Source organism: Tamandua tetradactyla, chromosome 5 (genome assembly GCF_023851605.1).
Source record: "Tamandua tetradactyla isolate mTamTet1 chromosome 5, mTamTet1.pri, whole genome shotgun sequence".
NCBI classification, from domain to species: Eukaryota; Metazoa; Chordata; class Mammalia; order Pilosa; family Myrmecophagidae; genus Tamandua; species Tamandua tetradactyla.
In genome coordinates this window covers 36,081,138-36,100,219 of record NC_135331.1, presented here as the reverse complement: position 1 = coordinate 36,100,219, position 19,082 = coordinate 36,081,138, and the positions used below count along the sequence as shown (strand labels likewise).

The 19,082-nt window shown below is 41.0% G+C and overlaps 1 protein-coding gene across 1 annotated transcript in view; it reads left to right on the top strand.

The window, feature by feature from the left end:
* The first annotated feature begins 18,059 nt into the window (after window positions 1–18,059).
* TFIP11 (tuftelin interacting protein 11) overlaps window positions 18,060–19,082 on the top strand; it is a 39,387-nt gene continuing 38,364 nt past the window's right edge. Inside the window, exon 1 of the mRNA XM_077160702.1 lies at window positions 18,060–18,147. The gene's annotated coding sequence lies outside the window, so the exon portion shown is untranslated. The remainder of the gene's footprint in view (window positions 18,148–19,082) is intronic.

The following is a 19,082-nucleotide window of genomic DNA, read 5'->3' as shown; positions in this document are numbered from 1 at the left end:
ATGTGTCTGGTGCCTGGGTGGAATGACATGAACATCTAGAGGCTTACTCGATATTTCTATCCACGTGACCTCTCCACATAGGTAGCCTGGGTGTCCTCACAGCATGGCGACCACAGGGTGGTTGGATGTCTTACACAGTGACTTACATGGTGACTCTGGCTTTCCCCAGAGCAAGTGTTCCAAGAACTGCCAGTCTGTTAAGGAATATGCCTGGAACTGACACAGTGTCACTTCCACCGAATTTAGTTGGTCAATGCAGTCATCTGGGCCTCCCAGATTCAAGGGAGTGGAGAAATAGACCTACTTCTTGATGATGGAGTGTCAAGGCCACATTGCAGAATAGCATGTGGAGATATTGTATGGCCATCTTCGGAAAATACAATCTGAATAGGGACTAGTTTATCACTCATGCCTTCAGGTTATTGAATAATTTGGTGTGTGTGTTTGCAAGCTTCCAGAATGCAATATACCAGAACTAGAACAGCTTGTTTCTTTTTTTTAATTAAAAATTTTTTTTTAAACAAAACAACATGCAAACACGAACATTCTTACCATATGAACATTCCATTCTTCGTATATGAACAATAACTCACAATGTCATCACATAGTTGTATACTAATCACCATGATCATTTCTTAGAACATTTGCATCAACCCAGAAAAAGAAATTTAAAAAAAAAGAAAAAAATTCATACATGCCATACCCCCTCCTCCTCCCCCTCCCTGATCACCAGCATTTCAATCTACTAAATTTATTTTAATATTTAAAACAGCTTTTGAAAAGGGGAATTTAATAAGTCACAAATTTACAGTTCTAAGTAAGTGAATATGTCCAAATTAAGACACCAACGACAGGTTACCTTCACTCAAGGGAGGCCAATGGGTCTAGAACACTTCCGTCAGCTGGGCAGTCACGTGGCTGGCATCTGCTGGTCCCTTGCTCCTGGGCTCCATTGCTTTCAGCCTCTGTTTCCTGTGGGGGTTCCTCACTTTGCTTCTCCAGGGCTGGCTTTCATCTGTTGACTTCCCTCAGCTCTCTCCAGGTTCTGGCTTGCTTAACATCTCATGGCGACGTCTACTTGGCTCCAAGCATCTGTGTCAGCTCTCTGTTAGCTCTGTTGTTTCTATAGGCTCTGGCGCTTCTGTTATTTCTGGCTCCCTCCAAAATGTTTCCTCTTTTAAAGGATTCTAGTAAACTAATCAAAGTTCACCTGGAATGGCTGGAGTCATATCTCCATCTAATAAAAGGTCACACCCACAACTGGGCGTGTCACATCTCCGTGGAGATAATGTAATCAAAAGATTCCAATCTACAGTATTGAATCAGGATTAAATGAAAGGATGCACCCACAAGATTGGATCAGGATTAAAACATGGCTTTTGTAGGGTACATAATACTTTCAAACTGGCACACTCGGGAATCTTTCTGGGAATTGCTGATGTTACCAAAACATTCCCTTTCAACTGGGTACCAAATAAGAGTATAACTTTTCTTTACTATTTCAGCTACAGTGATCCCAAGTTCACAAAAGTCTAGATCATCAAAAAACCTAGGCTTCTAGGGTTTCCCCAATTTCTTCCCTAGGACAGTTTCTGCCACCAATGGCTCTGCTCCAGGCCTCACCAAACCCAAATCTTGGCCCAGAGCTGGGCGGACATCTCTTACCTCTCTTCTGCAAAAGCTACCTAATTCTCGGCTCCAAAGGAACACATTCCAGAGACTAACAATGAGAATGTCCATCCTTTAGGAGAAAGCCTTAGCTCCACCCACCAAGGCATGCTCTTGACCAAATGGCCCCTAATCCAATTTAAATCAATTTCCCAAGTCGGGATTATTCTGGTCTAACCTTGTTTCCATTGTAATAGCTTGTTTTTGTAATGGGGTGTTTTTAAACTTTAAAAATTGTCATATATAGTGTATATATATCCATAACATAGATATATAGTGTTATACATATATAGTGTATATATATATAGCATATAATACTTATATCTTATACATCTATTTTGAAATCAAAACAATATTTGAAATAATTAGACTCAGAGGAAGTTGCAAAATAAGCACAGAGTCCTGTTACCTTTCACCAAGCTTTCCCCAATGCTGACATCTTACATAACTGTGGTATAATATCAAATCCAAGAAATTGACATTAACTAGATAATAGACCTTATTCAGATTTCACCATTTTTTACATACATTCATTTATGTGTTCACTGATTTTGTTCAAATCGATTTTGTTAATTCCAAGCTACTGAATTCCAGGGTTTCATTTCCTCCTTCAACAGCAGAACCCTCTATACACCCCCATTCCCACCCCCAAATGAATTCATGTATGGAAGTTCAACCTCATGAGAGGTGGCTCTGATGAGAACCCTATTCCTGCCCCAAGAGCTGCTGCATCTCTTTGAAGCATTTCCACATAATCAAGGTTTTGTATTTATTTGCATGTTGATCTGATCCAAGTGGGTATTGCTCACCTGCCCTGGGCGCAGGTACCATTATCTTTAATTGCTCACCCATCCCTAGTCTGCAATGCCCATTGCTCACCCATCCCTAGTCTGCAATGTCCAACATAATAACAGTTGTGTTGCCAGATGGCTCCTATGTTTCTTACTTCCTGGTATTCATACCCTAGCACGTAGTCCCTTTCCACATGAGATAGGGCTATGGATGCCAGATTACATTTTGACAGTTACATTTGCATTTCAGATAAACAACAAATTTCTTTTAGTCTTTTGCAATATTTCATGGGCTATACTTACACTAAAAAATTGTTTATCTGAAATCTAAATTTAACTGGGTATCCTGTATTTTTATTTGCTAAATCTGGCAAATCTAAATATGGCTGACCATGCAACCAACATGATACTACAGAAAGGAGTGTGTGACTTTCAAGGCTAGAGCGTACATAAAAGACCCTGTGACTTCTGCCTTGGTCTCTCTCTCTTGGTTCATTCTTTCTGGGGGAAGCCACCACCATGTAATGAGGATACTCAAGCAGGTCTGTGAGGAGAGTTTCATGTGGCAGGAACTGGGGCCTCCTGCCAATAATCAACCCAACCTGCCAGTCACGGGAATGCAACACCCTGGAAGTGGAGCCTCCAGCCCCAGCCAAGGCTTCAGATGAAGGCAGCCCCAGCTGTCATCTCAACTGCAACCTCCTAAAAGACTCTGAGTTAGTACCACCCAGTTAAGCCACCTTTGAATTCTTACCTATAGAAACTATGGCATACTGTTCATTGTTGTTTTAAGCTGCTACATTTTGAGTTACACTGCAATAAATAACTAATACATAAGCAATCAACAAATATTTGCTCATGAGTGACTAAATTAATGATGAATGAATGATGAGAGCCATGGAGCCTCACTCTTCCTGTATGCTTCTGAGAAACCTTCCTTTCCAACTAAATCCCAGGCCTGTGAAATCTCACGTCCCAGCTTTCTATACAAGGACAGAGTCTTCACAAAGTCTTGAAAGATAAGTAGGGTAGAAACCATCTGGAAGAAACATTTAAAGGGAGATCAAATGTGCTCATCTCAGCTGATCTGGATTTTCAGTTCTGCCAGGCACAGGACACAATTTAAATCTGTGTGAGAAAATTCAAAATAGGACCAAACCATGTGCAACTGTATAATGTCACTGTCCTAGAAAAGGTGCTTGTGCTCGACTTTAAATATATCAGCTTACAGATTGTTTGTCACTTAAAAATTGTTTCTATGGTGCCAACCTATTTAAAGTTGTAACTGAGCAAGGATTTTTCCCTGAAGTCTCTGAGTGGCAATATGAAAAGAGTGCTGTATGGCAAAGTGGGAGGTTAGGAGTGCCAACTCTGAAGTGGTCACAGAAACTACCTCAGGTTTGAGGAGCTGAAGAGCTCTTGTATGCAGAGTGCTTGGCTGTGACCCTGCATGCACAGGAATCACTCTGTACATACCAGCTCAAATGAGTAGGAAGACCTGGTATGGGGCCTGGGAATGATACAGCAGAGTGGACAAAGGCTTCGGAGTCTGAACCTCTGGGTTCCAGGCCTGGCTCTGTCCTTAAACATGCTTTGTGGCCCTGGACGTGTCCCTTCTGCCAGGGCTTCCATTACCTCATCTATGGAAAAGAAAGGGACAGATCCACGAGCATTGGAAGAACCTGCCAGGCTCCTGCTGAAGAACCGTGTTGCTTGGCAACCTCTTCTGGGAAGGCCACATGTCTGGGCCCATTACTGAGAAGCTAGACACGGGTCTGGATACCCCCAACTTTCCAAAGGAAGGGCTTTTCTGAATAGTGATGGGACACCAGATGCAGGTATCATTCAGGGGTTTGAATTCAAATTTCTGGTCGCCTTTTTTCTGCTTTTCTTGCAACTGGGCAATTTAGTTCCCACTGATATTTGAGACTGAGAGGACTCCCATGCAGGGATATGAGACTGGGTCTTTCAAAGAAAATAACCACAACCATTTTTTAAGTTCTTACAATGCCAGGAACTGTGCCAAGAGCTTTACATGCATTAATTAGCCCATTTTATTATTTTTTTTCTCAATTTTTAAAAAATTTATTAATTAAAAAATTAACAAACCAAATAAAACATCAACATATATAATCAGTAATTCACAATATCATCACTTATTTGCATATTCATAATTTCTTAGAACATTTGTATTAATTCAGAAAAAGAAATAAAAAGACAACAGGAAAAGAAATAAAATGAACACAGAAAAGAAAAAAAAGATTATACCTACCATACCCCTTATCCCTCGCTTTCATTGATCACTAGCATTTCATCCATTTCTCAATTTTTACAATTAGTCCCGTTGCATGTTTCTGTATCCCTTCAGTTCCAACTACCCAATATCTACCCTATTTCTATCTCCTGACGACCTCTGTTCTTCACTGAAATTCTCCAAGTTCATTCATTAATGTTAGTTCATATTGGTAAGACCATACAATATTTGTCCTTTTGTTTCTGGCTAATCTCACTCAGCATAATGTCCTTAAGGTCCATCCATGTTGTTACATACTTCATAACTTTATTCTGAATTACAGTTGCATAATACTCCATCATATGTATATATCACAGCTTGTTTATCCACTTGTCTGTTGATGGATTTTTGGGCTGTTTCCATCTCTTTATTTTAACCTTTTTTAAAATATACAATTCAGTGACATTAATTATATTCACAGTGTTGTGCTACCATCACCACCATCCATTACCAAAATGTTTTCATCACTTCAAACAACCTCTGAGCTTATTAAGCAATAACTTCCCATCACCCTTTCCCCTAGTAACATTTTTTTATTAATTAAAGAAAAAAAAGAAATTAACCCAACATTTAGAAATCATTCCATTCTACATATGCAATCAGTAATTCTTATCATCACATAGATGCATGATCATCATTTCTTAGTACATTTGCATCGATTTAGGAAAAGAACTAGCAAAACAACAGAAAAAGATACAGAATGTTAATATAGAGAAAAAAATAAAAATAATAATAGTAAAAAAAATAAAAGGAAAAAGAAAAAAAAAGACAAACAAACAAACAGACAGACAAAAAAAAACAAAACAAAAAAACCCTATAGCTCAGATGCAGCTTCATTCAGTGTTTTAACATGATTACTTTACAATTAGGTAGTATTGTGCTGTCCATTTTTGAGTTTTTGTATCTAGTCCTGTTGCACAGTCTGTATCCCTTCAGCTCCAATTACCCATTATCTTACCCTGTTTCTAACTCCTGCTGGACTCTGTTACCAATGACATATTTCAAGTTTATTCTCGAATGTCGGTTCACATCAGTGGGACCATACAGTATTTGTCCTTTAGTTTTTGGCTAGACTCACTCAGCATAATGTTCTCTAGGTCCATCCATGTTATTACATGCTTCATAAGTTTATTCTGTCTTAAAGCTGCATAATATTCCATTGTATGTATATACCACAGTTTGTTTAGCCACTCGTCTGTTGATGGACATTTTGGCTGTTTCCATCTCTTTGCAATTGTAAATAACGCTGCTATAAACATTGGTGTGCAAATGTCCGTTTGTGTCTTTGCCCTTAAGTCCTTTGAGTAGATACCTAGCAATGGTATTGCTGGGTCGTATGGCAATTCTATATTCAGCTTTTTGAGGAACCGCCAAACTGCCTTCCACAGTGGTTGCACCATTTGACATTCCCACCAACAGTCGATAAGTGTGCCTCTTTCTCCGCATCCTCTCCAGCACTTGTCATTTTCTGTTTTGTTGATAATGGCCATTCTGGTGGGTGTGAGATGGTATCTCATTGTGGTTTTGATTTGCATTTCTCTAATGGCCAGGGACATTGAGCATCTCTTCATGTGCCTTTTGGCCATTTGTATTTCCTCTTCTGAGAGGTGTCTGTTCAAGTCTTTTCCCCATTTTGTAATTGGGTTGGCTGTCTTTTTGTTGTTGAGTTGGACAATCTCTTTATAAATTCTGGATACTAGACCTTTATCTGATATGTCGTTTCCAAATATTGTCTCCCATTGTGTAGGCTGTCTTTCCACTTTCTTTTTTTTTTTTAATTAATTAATAAAAAATTAACTAACAACATTAGAAATCAATCCATTCTACATATGCAATCAGTAATTCTTAATATCATCACACAGGTGTATGGTCATCATTTCTCAGTACATATGCATTGATTTAGAGAAAGAAATAGCACGACAACAGAAAAAGAAATAAAGTGATAACACAGAGAAAACACAAATAAAAATAAAAAGTACAAAAATATATAAGAGAAAGAAAAAAAAAAACAAAAAAAAACTATAGATCAGATGCAGCTTCATTCAGCGTTCCAACATAATTACATTACAGTTAGGCAGTATTGTGCTGACCATTTTTTTTTTTTTTTAGACATCATACCATTCTACATATGCAATCAGTAATTCTTAACATCATCACATAGATGCATGATCATCGTTTCTTAGTACATTTGCATCGGTTTAGAAGAACTAGCAGTATAACAGAAAAAAATATAGAATGTTAATATAGAGAAAAAAATAAAAGTAATAATAATAAGAACAAAACAAACAAAACAAAACAAAACAAGAACCTATCGCTCGGATGCAGCTTCGTTCAGTATTTTAACATGATTACTTTACAATTAGGTATTATTGTGCTGTCCATTTTTGAGTTTTTGTATCTAGTCCTATTGCACAGCCTGTATTCCATCAGCTCCAATTACCCATTATCTTACCCTGTTTCTAACTCCTGCTGAACTCTGTTACCAATGACATATTCCAAGTTTATTCTGGAGTGTCGATTCACATCATTGGGACCATACAGTATTTGTCTTTTAGTTTTTGGCTAGACTCACTCAGCATAATGTTCTCTAGGTCCATCCATGTTATTACATGCTTCATAAGTTTATCCTGCCTTAAAGCTGCATAATATTCCATCGTATGTATATACCACAGTTTGTTTAGCCACTCGTCTGTTGATGGACATTTTGGCTGTTTCCATCTCTTTGCAATTGTAAATAACGCTGCTATAAACATTGGTGTGCAAATGTCTGTTTGAGTTTTTGCCCTTAATTCCTTTGAGTAGATTCCCAGCAATGGTATTGCTGGGTCGTATGGCAATTCTATATTCAGCTTTTTGAGGAACCGCCAAACTGTTTTCCACAGTGGTTGCACCATTTGGCATTCCCACCAACAGTGGATAAGTGTGCCTCTTTCACCGCATCCTCTCCAGCACTTGTCATTTTCTGTTTTGTTGATAATGGCCATTCTGGTGGGTGTGAGATGATATCTCATTGTGGTTTTGATTTGCATTTCTCTAATGGCCAGGGACATTGAGCATCTCTTCATGTGTCTTTTGGCCATTTGTATTTCCTCCTCTGAGAGGTGTCTGTTCAAGTCTTTTTCCCATTTTGTAATTGGGTTGGCTATCTTTTTGTTGTTGAGTTGAACAATCTCATTATAAATTCTGGATACTAGACCTTTATCTGATATGTCGTTTCCAAATATTGATTCCCATTGTGTAGGCTGTCTTTCTACTTTCTTGATGAAGTTCTTTGATGCACAAAAGTGTTTAATTTTGAGGAGTTCCCATTTATTTATTTCCTTCTTCAGTGCTCTTGCTTTAGGTGTAAGGTCCATAAAACCGCCTCCAATTGTAAGATTCATAAGATATCTCCCTACATTTTCCTCTAACTGTTCTATGGTCTTAGACCTAATGTTTAGATCTTTGATCCATTTTGAGTTAACTTTTGTGTAGGGTGTGAGATATGGGTCTTCTTTCATTCTTTTGCATATGGATATCCAGTTCTCTAGGCACCATTTATTGAAGAGACTGTTCTGTCCCAGGTGAGTTGGCTTGACTGCCTTATCAAAGATCAAATGTCCATAGATGAGAGGGTCTATATCTGAGCACTCTATTCGATTCCATTGGTCGATATATCTATCTTTATGCCAATACCATGCTGTTTTGACCACTGTGGCTTCAGAATATGCCTTAAAGTCAGGCAGTGCAAGACCTCCAGCTTCGTTTTTTTTCCTCAAGATGTTTTTAGCAATTTGGGGCACCCTGCCCTTCCAGATAAATTTGCTTATTGGTTTTTCTATTTCTGAAAAATACGTTGTTGGGATTCTGATTGGTATTGCATTGAATCTGTAAATCAATTTAGGTAGGATTGACATCTTAACTATATTTAGTCTTCCAATCCATGAACACGGTATGCCCTTCCATCTGTTTAGGTCTTCTGTGATTTCTTTTAGCAGTTTTTTGTAGTTTTCTTTATATAGGTTTTTTGTCTCTTTAGTTAAATTTATTCCTAGGTATTTTATTCTTTTAGTTGCAATTGTAAATGGGATTCGTTTCTTGATTTCCCCCTCCGCTTGTTCATTGCTAGTGTATAGAAATGCTACAGATTTTTGAATGTTGATCTTGTAACCTGCTACTTTGCTGTACTCATTTATTAGCTCTAGTAGTTTTGTTGTGGATTTTTCCGGGTTTTTGACGTATAGTATCATATCGTCTGCAAACAGTGATAGTTTTACTTCTTCTTTTCCAATTTTGATGCCTTGTATTTCTTTTTCTTGTCTAATTGCTCTGGCTAGAACCTCCAACACAATGTTGAATAATAGTGGTGATAGTGGACATCCTTGTCTTGTTCCTGATCTTAGGGGGAACGTTTTCAATTTTTCCCCATTAAGGATGATATTAGCTGTGGGGTTTTCATATATTCCCTCTATCATTTTAAGGAAGTTCCCTTGTATTCCTATCCTTTGAAGTGTTTTCAACAGGAAAGGATGTTGAATCTTGTCAAATGCCTTCTCTGCATCAATTGAGATGATCATGTGATTTTTCTGCTTTGATTTGTTGATATGGTGTATTACATTAATTGATTTTCTTATGTTGAACCATCCTTGCATACCTGGGATGAATCCTACTTGGTCATGATGAATAATTCTTTTAATGTGTTGTTGGATACGATTTGCTAGAATTTTATTGAGGATTTTTGCATCTATATTCATTAGAGAGATCGGCCTGTAGTTTTCTTTTCTTGTAATATCTTTGCCTGGTTTTGGTATGAGGGTAATGTTGGCGTCATAGAATGAATTAGGTAGTTTTCCCTCCACTTCGATTTTTTTGAAGAGTTTGAGGAGAGTTGGTACTAATTCTTTCTGGAATGTTTGATAGAATTCACATGTGAAGCCATCTGGTCCTGGACTTTTCTTTTTAGGAAGCTTTTGAATGACTGCTTCAATTTCTTTACTTGTGATTGGTTTGTTGAGGTCATCTATGTCTTCTTGAGTCAAAGTTGGTTGTTCATGTCTTTCCAGGAACCCGTCCATTTCCTCTAAATTGTTGTATTTATTAGCGTAAAGTTGTTCATAGTATCCTGTTATTACCTCCTTTATTTCTGTGAGGTCAGTAGTTATGTCTCCTCTTCCATTTCTGATCTTATTTATTTGCATCCTCTCTCTTCTTCTTTTTGTCAATCTTGCTAAGGGCCCATCAATCTTATTGATTTTCTCATAGAACCAACTTCTGGCCTTATTGATTTTCTCTATTGTTTTCATGTTTTCAATTTCATTTATTTGTGCTCTAATCTTTGTTATTTCTTTCCTTTTGCTTGCTTTGGGGTTAGCTTGCTGTTCTTTCTCCAGTTCTTCCAAATGGATAGTTAATTCCTGAATTTTTGCCTTTTCTTCTTTTCTGATATAGGCATTTAGAGCAATAAATTTCCCTCTTAGCACTGCCTTTGCTGCGTCCCATAAGTTTTGATATGTTGTGTTTTCATTTTCATTCGCCTCGAGGTATTTGCTAATTTCTCTAGCAATTTCTTCTTTGACCCAGTCGTTGTTTAGGAGTGTGTTGTTGAGCCTCCACGTATTTGTGAATTTTCTGGCACTCCGCCTATTATTGATTTCCAACATCATTCCTTTATGGTCCGAGAAAGTGTTGTGTAAGATTTCAATCTTTTTAAATTTGTTAAGACTTGCTTTGTGACCCAGCATATGGTCTATCTTTGAGAATGATCCATGAGCACTTGAGAAAAAGGTGTATCCTGCTGTTGTGGGATGTAATGTCCTATAAATGTCTATTAAGTCTAGTTCATTTATAGTAATATTCAGATTCTCTATTTCTTTGTTGATCCTCTGTCTAGATGTTCTGTCCATTGATGAGAGTGGTGAGTTGACGTCTCCAACTATTATGGTATATGAGTCTATTTCCCTTTTCAGTGTTTGCAGTATATTCCTCACGTATTTTGGGGCATTCTGATTCGGTGCGTAAATATTTATGATTGTTATGTCTTCTTGTTTAATTGTTCCTTTTATTAATATATAGTGTCCTTCTTTGTCTCTTTTAACTGTTTTACATTTGAAGTCTAATTTGTTGGATATTAGTATAGCCACTCCTGCTCTTTTCTGGTTGTTATTTGCATGAAATATCTTTTCCCAACCTTTCACTTTCAACCTATGTTTATCTTTGGGTCTAAGATGTGTTTCCTGTAGACAGCATATAGAAGGATCCTGTTTTTTAATCCATTCTGCCAATCTATGTCTTTTGATTGGGGAATTCAGTCCATTGACATTTAGTGTTATCACTGTTTGGATAATATTTTCCTCTAACATTTTGCCTTTTGTATTATATATATCATATCTGATTTTCCTTCTTTCTACACTCTTTTCCATATCTCTCTCTTCTGTCTTTTCGGTTCTGACTCTAGTGCTCCCTTTAGTATTTCTTGAAGAGCTGGTCTCTTGGTCACAAATTCTTTCAGTGACTTTTTGTCTGAGAATGTTTTAATTTCTCCCTCATTTTTGAAGGATAATTTTGCTGGATATAGGAGTCTTGGTTGGCAGTTTTTCTCTTTTAGTATTTTAAATATATCATCCCACTGTCTTCTAGCTTCCATGGTTTCTGCTGAGAAATCTACACAAAGTCTTATTGGGTTTCCCTTGTATGTAATGGATTGTTTTTCTCTTGCTGCTTTCAAGATCTTCTCTTTCTCTTTGACCTCTGACATTCTAATTAGTAAGTGTCTTGGAGAACGCCTATTTGTGTCTAATCTCTTTGGGGTGCGCTGCACTTCTTGGATCTGTAATTTTAGGTCTTTCATAAGAGTTGGGAAATTTTCAGTGATAATTTCTTCCATTAGTTTTTCTCCTCCTTTTCCCTTCTCTTCTCCTTCTGGGACACACACAACACGTATATTTGTGCGGTTCATACTGTCCTTGAGTTCCCTGATACCCTGCTCAAATTTTTCCATTCTTTTCCCTATAGTTTCTGTTTCTTTTTGGAATTCAGATGTTCCATCCTCCAAATCACTAATTCTATCTTCTGTCTCTTTAAATCTATCATTGTAGCTATCCATTATTTTTCTATGTTTGCTACTTTATCCTTCACTTCCATAAGTTCTGCGATTTGTTTTTTCAGTTTTTCTATTTCTTCTTTATGTTCAGCCCATGTCCTCTTCATGTCCTCCCTCAATTTATCGATTTCATTTTTGAAGAGGTTTTCCATTTCTGTTCGTATATTCAGCATTAGTTGTCTCAGCTCTTGTGTCTCATTTGAGCTATTGGTTTGTTCCTTTGACTGAGCCATATTCTCAATCTTTTGAGTGTGGACAGTTATCTTCTGCTGCTGTCGTCTGGGCATTTATTCAGATTTCTCTTGGTGTTGGACCCAGCAAGGTTGTAAGATTTTTCTGTGAAATCTCTGGGATCTGTTTTTCTTATCTTGCCCAGTACGTGGCGCACGTGGCACACGTTTGTCTCAAGTGTTTGGAATGGGTCTCCCCCAGTCACCGATCTCCGTGGCCTGGGGATTTTTGATCCAATTCTCTCCGTTGGTTCAGGGGCCGCGCGTGGTGGGGGCGTCAGCTGCCGCGGCTTGAGGGGACCCTGTGGCTGGTTGCGGGCCGCAGCGGGCCTGGGGGATTCCCACCGGACCAGGAAGCCTCCCGTGGGGGGGGGCTACCGCGGCTTGGATAGCCCTCCTATCCGAGACTCGTATCCGCGGACTCGAAGCAGAGACTCGAAGCTGCCCGCAAAAGAGGAGTGCCGCCTGCCTCGGCTTGGGAAATTTGCTTCTCCAATACTCTCAGCTGGCCCGGAAAGGAGGGAGGGAGTAGCTCGGACCACCGCAGCTGCCGCTGATCGGGAAATCACGCGCCGCTCGGGGGTCTCACCGCAGCCGAGTCTCGCAGTCAGTCTAGCCAGCCCAGACTTTGGATAGCCCTCTGAACTGAGATTCGTAGCCGCGGACTCAAAGCCGAGACTCGAAGCCGCCCGCAAAGAAGGGCGCCGCCTGCCTCGGCTTGGGAAACTTGCTTCTCCGATACTCTCAGCCGGCCCAGGAAGGAGGGAGGGATTAGCTCGGACCGCCGCAGCTGCGGCTGCTCGGCAAATCACGCGCTGCTCGGGGGTCTCGTCGCAGCCTAGAGTCGCAGTCAGACTTGCCAGCCCAGACTTTGGATAGCCCTCTGATCCGAGACTCGTAGCTGCGGACTCGAAGCCGAGACTCGAAACCGCCCGCAAAAGTGTGGCGCCGGCCGCCTTGGCTGGGAAGCTTGTCTCTCCGAGTCTCTCAGCCAGCCCGGGAAGGAGGGAGGGATTAGCTCGGACCGCCGCAGCTGCGGCCGCTCGGGGGTCTCGCCGCAGCCAAGTCTCGCAGTCAGACTTGCCAGCCCAGACTTTGGATAGCCCTCTGATGCGAGACTCGTAGTCGCGGACTCGAAGCTGAGACTCGAAGCCGCCCGCAAAAGTGTGGCGCCGGCCGCCTTGGCTGGGAAGCTTGTCTCTCCGCGTCCCTCAGCCAGCCCGGGAAGGAGGGAGGGATTAGCTCGGACCGCCGCAGCTGCGGCTGCTCGGGAAATCGCCCGCCGCTCGGGGATCTCACTCACCGCAGCCGATTTTCGCAGTCAGACTAACCAGCCCAGACTGGGTTACGCTGTGTGTCCATTCCCTGCTGTAGCCCCGGGAGCTGTTCTGTACTGTTTCTGTTCACCTATTAGTTGATTTGGAGTCGGAGGAACTAAGACGCATGTACCTTACTAAGACGCCATCTTGGATCCTGTCTTTCCACTTTCTTGATGAAGTTCTTTGATGCACAAAAGTGTTTAATTTTGAGGAGCTCCCATTTATTTATTTCCTTCTTCAGTGCTCTTGCTTTAGGTTTAAGGTCCATAAAACTGCCTCCAATTGTAAGTTTCATAAGATATCTCCCTACATTCTCCTCTAACTGTTTTATGGTCTTAGACCTAATGTTTAGATCTTTGATCCATTTTCAGTTAACTTTTGTATAGGGTGTGAGATATGGGTCTTCTTTCATTCTTTTGCATATGGATATCCAGTTCTCTAGGCCTACTGTTTATTGAAGAGACTGTTCTGTCCCAGGTGAGTTGGCTTGACTGCCTTATCAAAGATCAAAAGTCCAAAGATGAGAGGGTCTATATCTGAGCACTCTATTCGATTCCATTGGTTGATATATCTATCTTTATGCCAATACCATGCTGTTTTGACCACTGTGGCTTCATAATATGCCTTAAAGTCAGGCAGCGTGAGACCTCCAGCTTCGTTTTTTTTCCTCAAGATGTTTTTAGCAATTCAGGGCACCCTGCCCTTCCAGATAAATTTGCTTATTGGTTTTTCTATTTCTGAAAAATAAGTTGTTGGGATTTTGATTGGTATTGCATTGAATCTGTAAATCAACTTAGGTAGGATTGACATCTTAACTATATTTAGTCTTCCAATCCATGAACACGGTATGCCCTTCCATCTATTTAGGTCTTCTGTGATTTCTTTTAACAGTTTTTTGTAGTTTTCTTTATATAGGTTTTTTGTCTCTTTAGTTAAATTTATTCCTAGGTATTTTATTCTTTTAGTTGCAATTGTAAATGGGATTCGTTTCTTGATTTCCCCCTCAGCTTGTTCATTACTAGTGTATAGCCCATTTTATTTTATCATGGGAAAAAAAAAAAAACCCTTTACAGCAGCCTGGACATTATCCCTGTTTTACAGATGGGAAAATAGAGGTGTAGTGGGGTGAAGCAACCTGCCCCAGGCACCCCATGTAGGAAGCCACAAAATGGAGATTTGGATTCATTAAGTTTTACCCCAGAGCCTTTTTTTTTTTTTCCAAAAAAATTACAAAAAAGTTGTAAATATAGTGGAGAAACATCTTTCCCCGAATCATTGGAGATTAAGTTGCCAATGTTTTGCTCTATCACCCTCCAATACCTTAGTATTTCCAACAAACAAGGGCGTTCTCTGATATACCCACAGAACAATCATCATAATCAGGAAATTAACATTGCCTCATCATTGCCACAGAATATTCATCCCTCATTCACATTTGTCACATCTCAATAATATCCTTTATAGCAAAAAGATCCAATTCAGAATCATGCATTGTATTTAGTTGTCTATAAAGTTTTCTTCGGTCTAAAACAACTCCACAGCCTTTCTTTAAAGTTCACGATCTTGGCACTTTTGAAGATTACAGGCCAGTTTTGCAGAATTTCCAATCTGAGCTTGTATTCTAGATCCTTGTCATTACATTCAGATTTTGCGACTTGGCAGGAAAATCACAAAAGTAATGCCGTGATCTTCTCAGGGCATTCTACCAAATAATATATGATTTCAAGTTTTCCATTACTGCTGACGCACTCCACTCAGTTGACCAGAGCCTGCACTCTTAACAACCCTACAAGAGTCCACAAAAGTGCAATCCTCAGAAGTTACATGGTGGGGTCTCCTTGGTGAAGCAAACCCACTAAAGTTAGGTCCCCATGATCAAAAGTGACTGCAACTCCACAATTGTCTGCCATCAAGCCACAGAAATAGCTACAGAGAAGTTAAAACTTACTTATATTTTTATGTTCAGACCTAGACTCTTAATGGGTCTTGTCTTCTTGTTTGGACCCTGCTCTTTCCGGTGGACCTTTTAGTCCGCTAGTCTCATTCCTTTGAAAAAGTCACTCTTAGTTTCCTCCCTGAGTTTGTACTATGTGTCAGGCATAGCGACACAGTGCCACTGGGGATACAGAACATTAAAGTCAGTCCCCACCCCTAAGAAGTCTGTGTTTAAATGGCTTTATATAGGTTCGCATTTTATTCATAACAACAATGTAAGGGTAGACCTGTGGTTGGAATTTGCCTGGTTGCTAGGTTAAACCACAAAATGGGTTGGTTAAACAACAGGATTTCATTGTCTCAGTTTTGGAGGCTAGAAGTCTAACATCACAGTGTCAGCAAGGCCGTGCCTTCTCCAGAGCCTGTAGTGTTTTGGTGATGGCTTTTCAGGGATCTTCTGTCACATGTCGACTTGTATTCTGTCTCTGGTTTCTACTTTTTTATAGAATTTCTTTTGCTTATAAGGATTTCAGTTATCTTGGATTAAGGCCTACTCTCATTCCGATTAGCCACATCTTCAAAGGTCCTATTTATAAATCGGTTCACACTAACAGGATTGGGGTTAGGACTTGAAATGTCTTTTGTGGGGGACATGATTCAATCTACCACAGAACTCAAGTCTTTTGACTACGTCCTGTGCTTTTTGTACAGTCCAATAATTTCCTTTTGGATCTTTTCATTACACGGAGAAGAGAGAACATAATAAACATTGACAGCTAACATTTCCTAAGACTGGACTATGTGCCAGGTAGAGTCTTAATGGCAAACTGTTTTAGTTTGCTAAGGCTGCTGGAATGCAGTACACCAGAAATAGATGGCTTTTATAAAAGGGATTTATTTAGTTACAAATTTACAGTTCCTTGCAGGAAAGGCAGCTAGCTTTTAGCTTTCACCAGGGTTTCTCTGTTACACAGTGTTCTAGTTTCCAAGCTGCCAGAATGTGATATACCAGAAATGGACCCGATTTTATCAAGGGGAATTTACTAAGTTACAAGTTTACAATTCTCAGGAAGTGAAGGTGTCCAAATTAAGGCACCAACAAGAGGTTACCTTCACTCAAGAAAGGCTAGTGGGTCTGGAACACCTCTATCAGCTGGGAAGTCATATGGATGATTTGCTGGTCCCTTGCTCCTGGGCTCTGCTGTTCTCAGCCCCTGTTCCTGTGGGGATTCCTCACTTTGCTTCTCCAGGGCTGGCTTTTATCTCATGGCGATGGGGAGAGAACCTTGGCTCTCTCCAGGTTCTGGCTTGCTTAACCTCTCATGGCGATGGCTGCTGGGCTCCAAGTATCTCCAAACATCCATATCTATGTTTTCCATGTGTCTCTGTGTCAGCTCTGCTGTGAGGTTTCCGTCAGTTCTGAGGCTTCTGTTGTTTCTGACTCTCTCCAAAATGTTTCCTCTTTTAAAGGATTCCAGTAAACTAATCAGGACCCACCTGGAGTGGGTGGAGTCATAGCTCCATCTAATCCAAGGTCACATCCACAATTGGGCGTGTCACATCTCCATGGAGATAATCTAATCAAAAGATTCCAACCTATAGCATTAAATCAAGATTAAAAGAAACGGCTGCCCTCACAAGACTGAATCAGGGTTTAAGGTGGCTTTTCTGGGGTACATACTATTTTCAAAGGAGCACACATGAGAGGGCACATGGCTACATCCTTTGGGCTTTTCTCCCCGCTTCTGGGTTCAAACTGCTTTCCCCAGAGTTCTGGGTTCAAACCGCTTTCTCTTTTCTGCATCTCCAAATGTCTGGATCTGAGCCCTGAGTGCTAAGCTGAGCTGTTGAGCTGTTCTCTTGCATCTAACTTCTCCTTTTAAGCCTCATTTATTGCGGAAGGCACTCCCTTTAGCCCATCACAGATGTAATCAGCTATTTATAAAGTTCACATGTTGATGACTTAAGTGCCCAGCCACAGAACAAGTGGGCACCGTTATCTGGGTAAGCTGACACCTGAACCTAACTACTACACTGACACTGTTTGATTTCATTGAATCCTCAACCATTTTGCGGAGAAAAATGAAGTTTAGAGAAATGCCCAAACTCTACAGCTGGTAACTCGCAGGCCTGAGATCAGAACTTCAGAGCCTGTGTGCTCCTAATGGCAACAGAGAGTCTCAGAGGAGCCAGGGATTCCAGGCAGGTGCCAGATTCGTTCTTGAGCCTCGCACAAGGTTGGTAGTCAGTACATTTTTAATTAGATGAGTAAATGAATGAATTCATCAACCTGTATGAAATCAAGGATGGAAAAATTTCCAGAAAAAATACTTGGGAACTCCTAAGAGTTTGCCCATTCATTCCCCCAAACCCCTTTTATAAGGCAGCTTCTCTGCGCCCGTGACGATGCTTACACCGAGAGACCCAAATATACAGGAGACGCAAACACGGCTTTCATTATCCCCATATGAATGTCCGTCGCGTCCCCTCCAGATTTACAGTCTGAGGCTGGTCTCTGGCCAAAGTCGTTCTGGGACGTCCCGACGGGTCAACCCAGGCCAGATAACGCATTACAAAACCGGAAAGGCACTCCCTGGCCACTCGGGGCGCTACAACCTCCATGTACCTTCTAGCATCTTAACGCCGCTGTTCGAAAAAGAAAGCCGCTCTAGCGTTGTGTTGTTGCTACCGCACACCGCGCCACTTTGTCGATGTCAAGGGACGTCATTTCCGGTGCGCGGCTCTATTCACGTCCGGGTTCTGGAGAGCGGAAGTGGCGTGTTTAGGGCGCCGAGTGGGAAGCTGCGTGTGGTCCTGGGAACCCATCCGAGAGGTGAGGGCGCTAGGGGTCTCGTAGCAGCGGGAGTGGGGATGCAGTCTCGGAGACGGCTGGCTTCAGCCTCGGCCTCGCCTGTGTCGGATTCCCCTTCGCAAACCGCGCTGCCGGAGCCCGGGGAGGGGCGGGGCCGCTCGGGGTCACCAGGGAGTGGGGGCCAGCACCCAGTCAGGAAGGCGTGTGTCTTTCGTGATGCCTGGACAGCGGGGTTGAGAAAGGCCCGAGCCTTAGGTTTTTCCTACAGGCGAGGAGTTTTTCCTTGGAGCTTCATTTTTCCATCTGAAGCATGGAAACGTTATAGTTCCTGCCCGTAAAAGTGTTTCGATACCTAGATTGGAAAACCGTCTCGCAGCACCCAGCAAGTACTTAGCACCTACAATGGCCCTATAACTCGTAACTACTCTGAGATTGTAACCATGTCATTTGCCCAGGGTGCCAGCGGTATAATTTACTCCGATGTAGCTGGGACTCCCCACCTTTGAAAATATTTGCCGCCTGTACACGCTTTACCCAGAGCGGTGAGCAGACGAAGCAGGAGTTTTCTCACAGCTGAGTAGAATTTGACACTCTAGTGCCTACCTGTACGTGAAGGCTGCGTGCAGTAACTGGTAGACCAGAATCACAATTACTGTCACTTGTTGAGTGTGTGACATTGTAGTGGCACCATCAAATTCACGAATACTCACAAACTGAGTACCTGTGTTGGGATTTGAACCTAGGCCGTGACTCATAATCATTTTGATGGATTGACTCAGTAGCAATGGTGAACCTAATCATGGCACTATAGTAGCAGCTGTTGTTCTTTAGCACTTACTGTGAGTTAAGTGCTTTTAAAGCACCATGTCACTGAATCTGCCTTACAAGCTTTCTCAAAGGTTGATACAGCATTTAGTCCTAATTTAAGAGCTAGCAAAATCTTATCACCTGGCTAC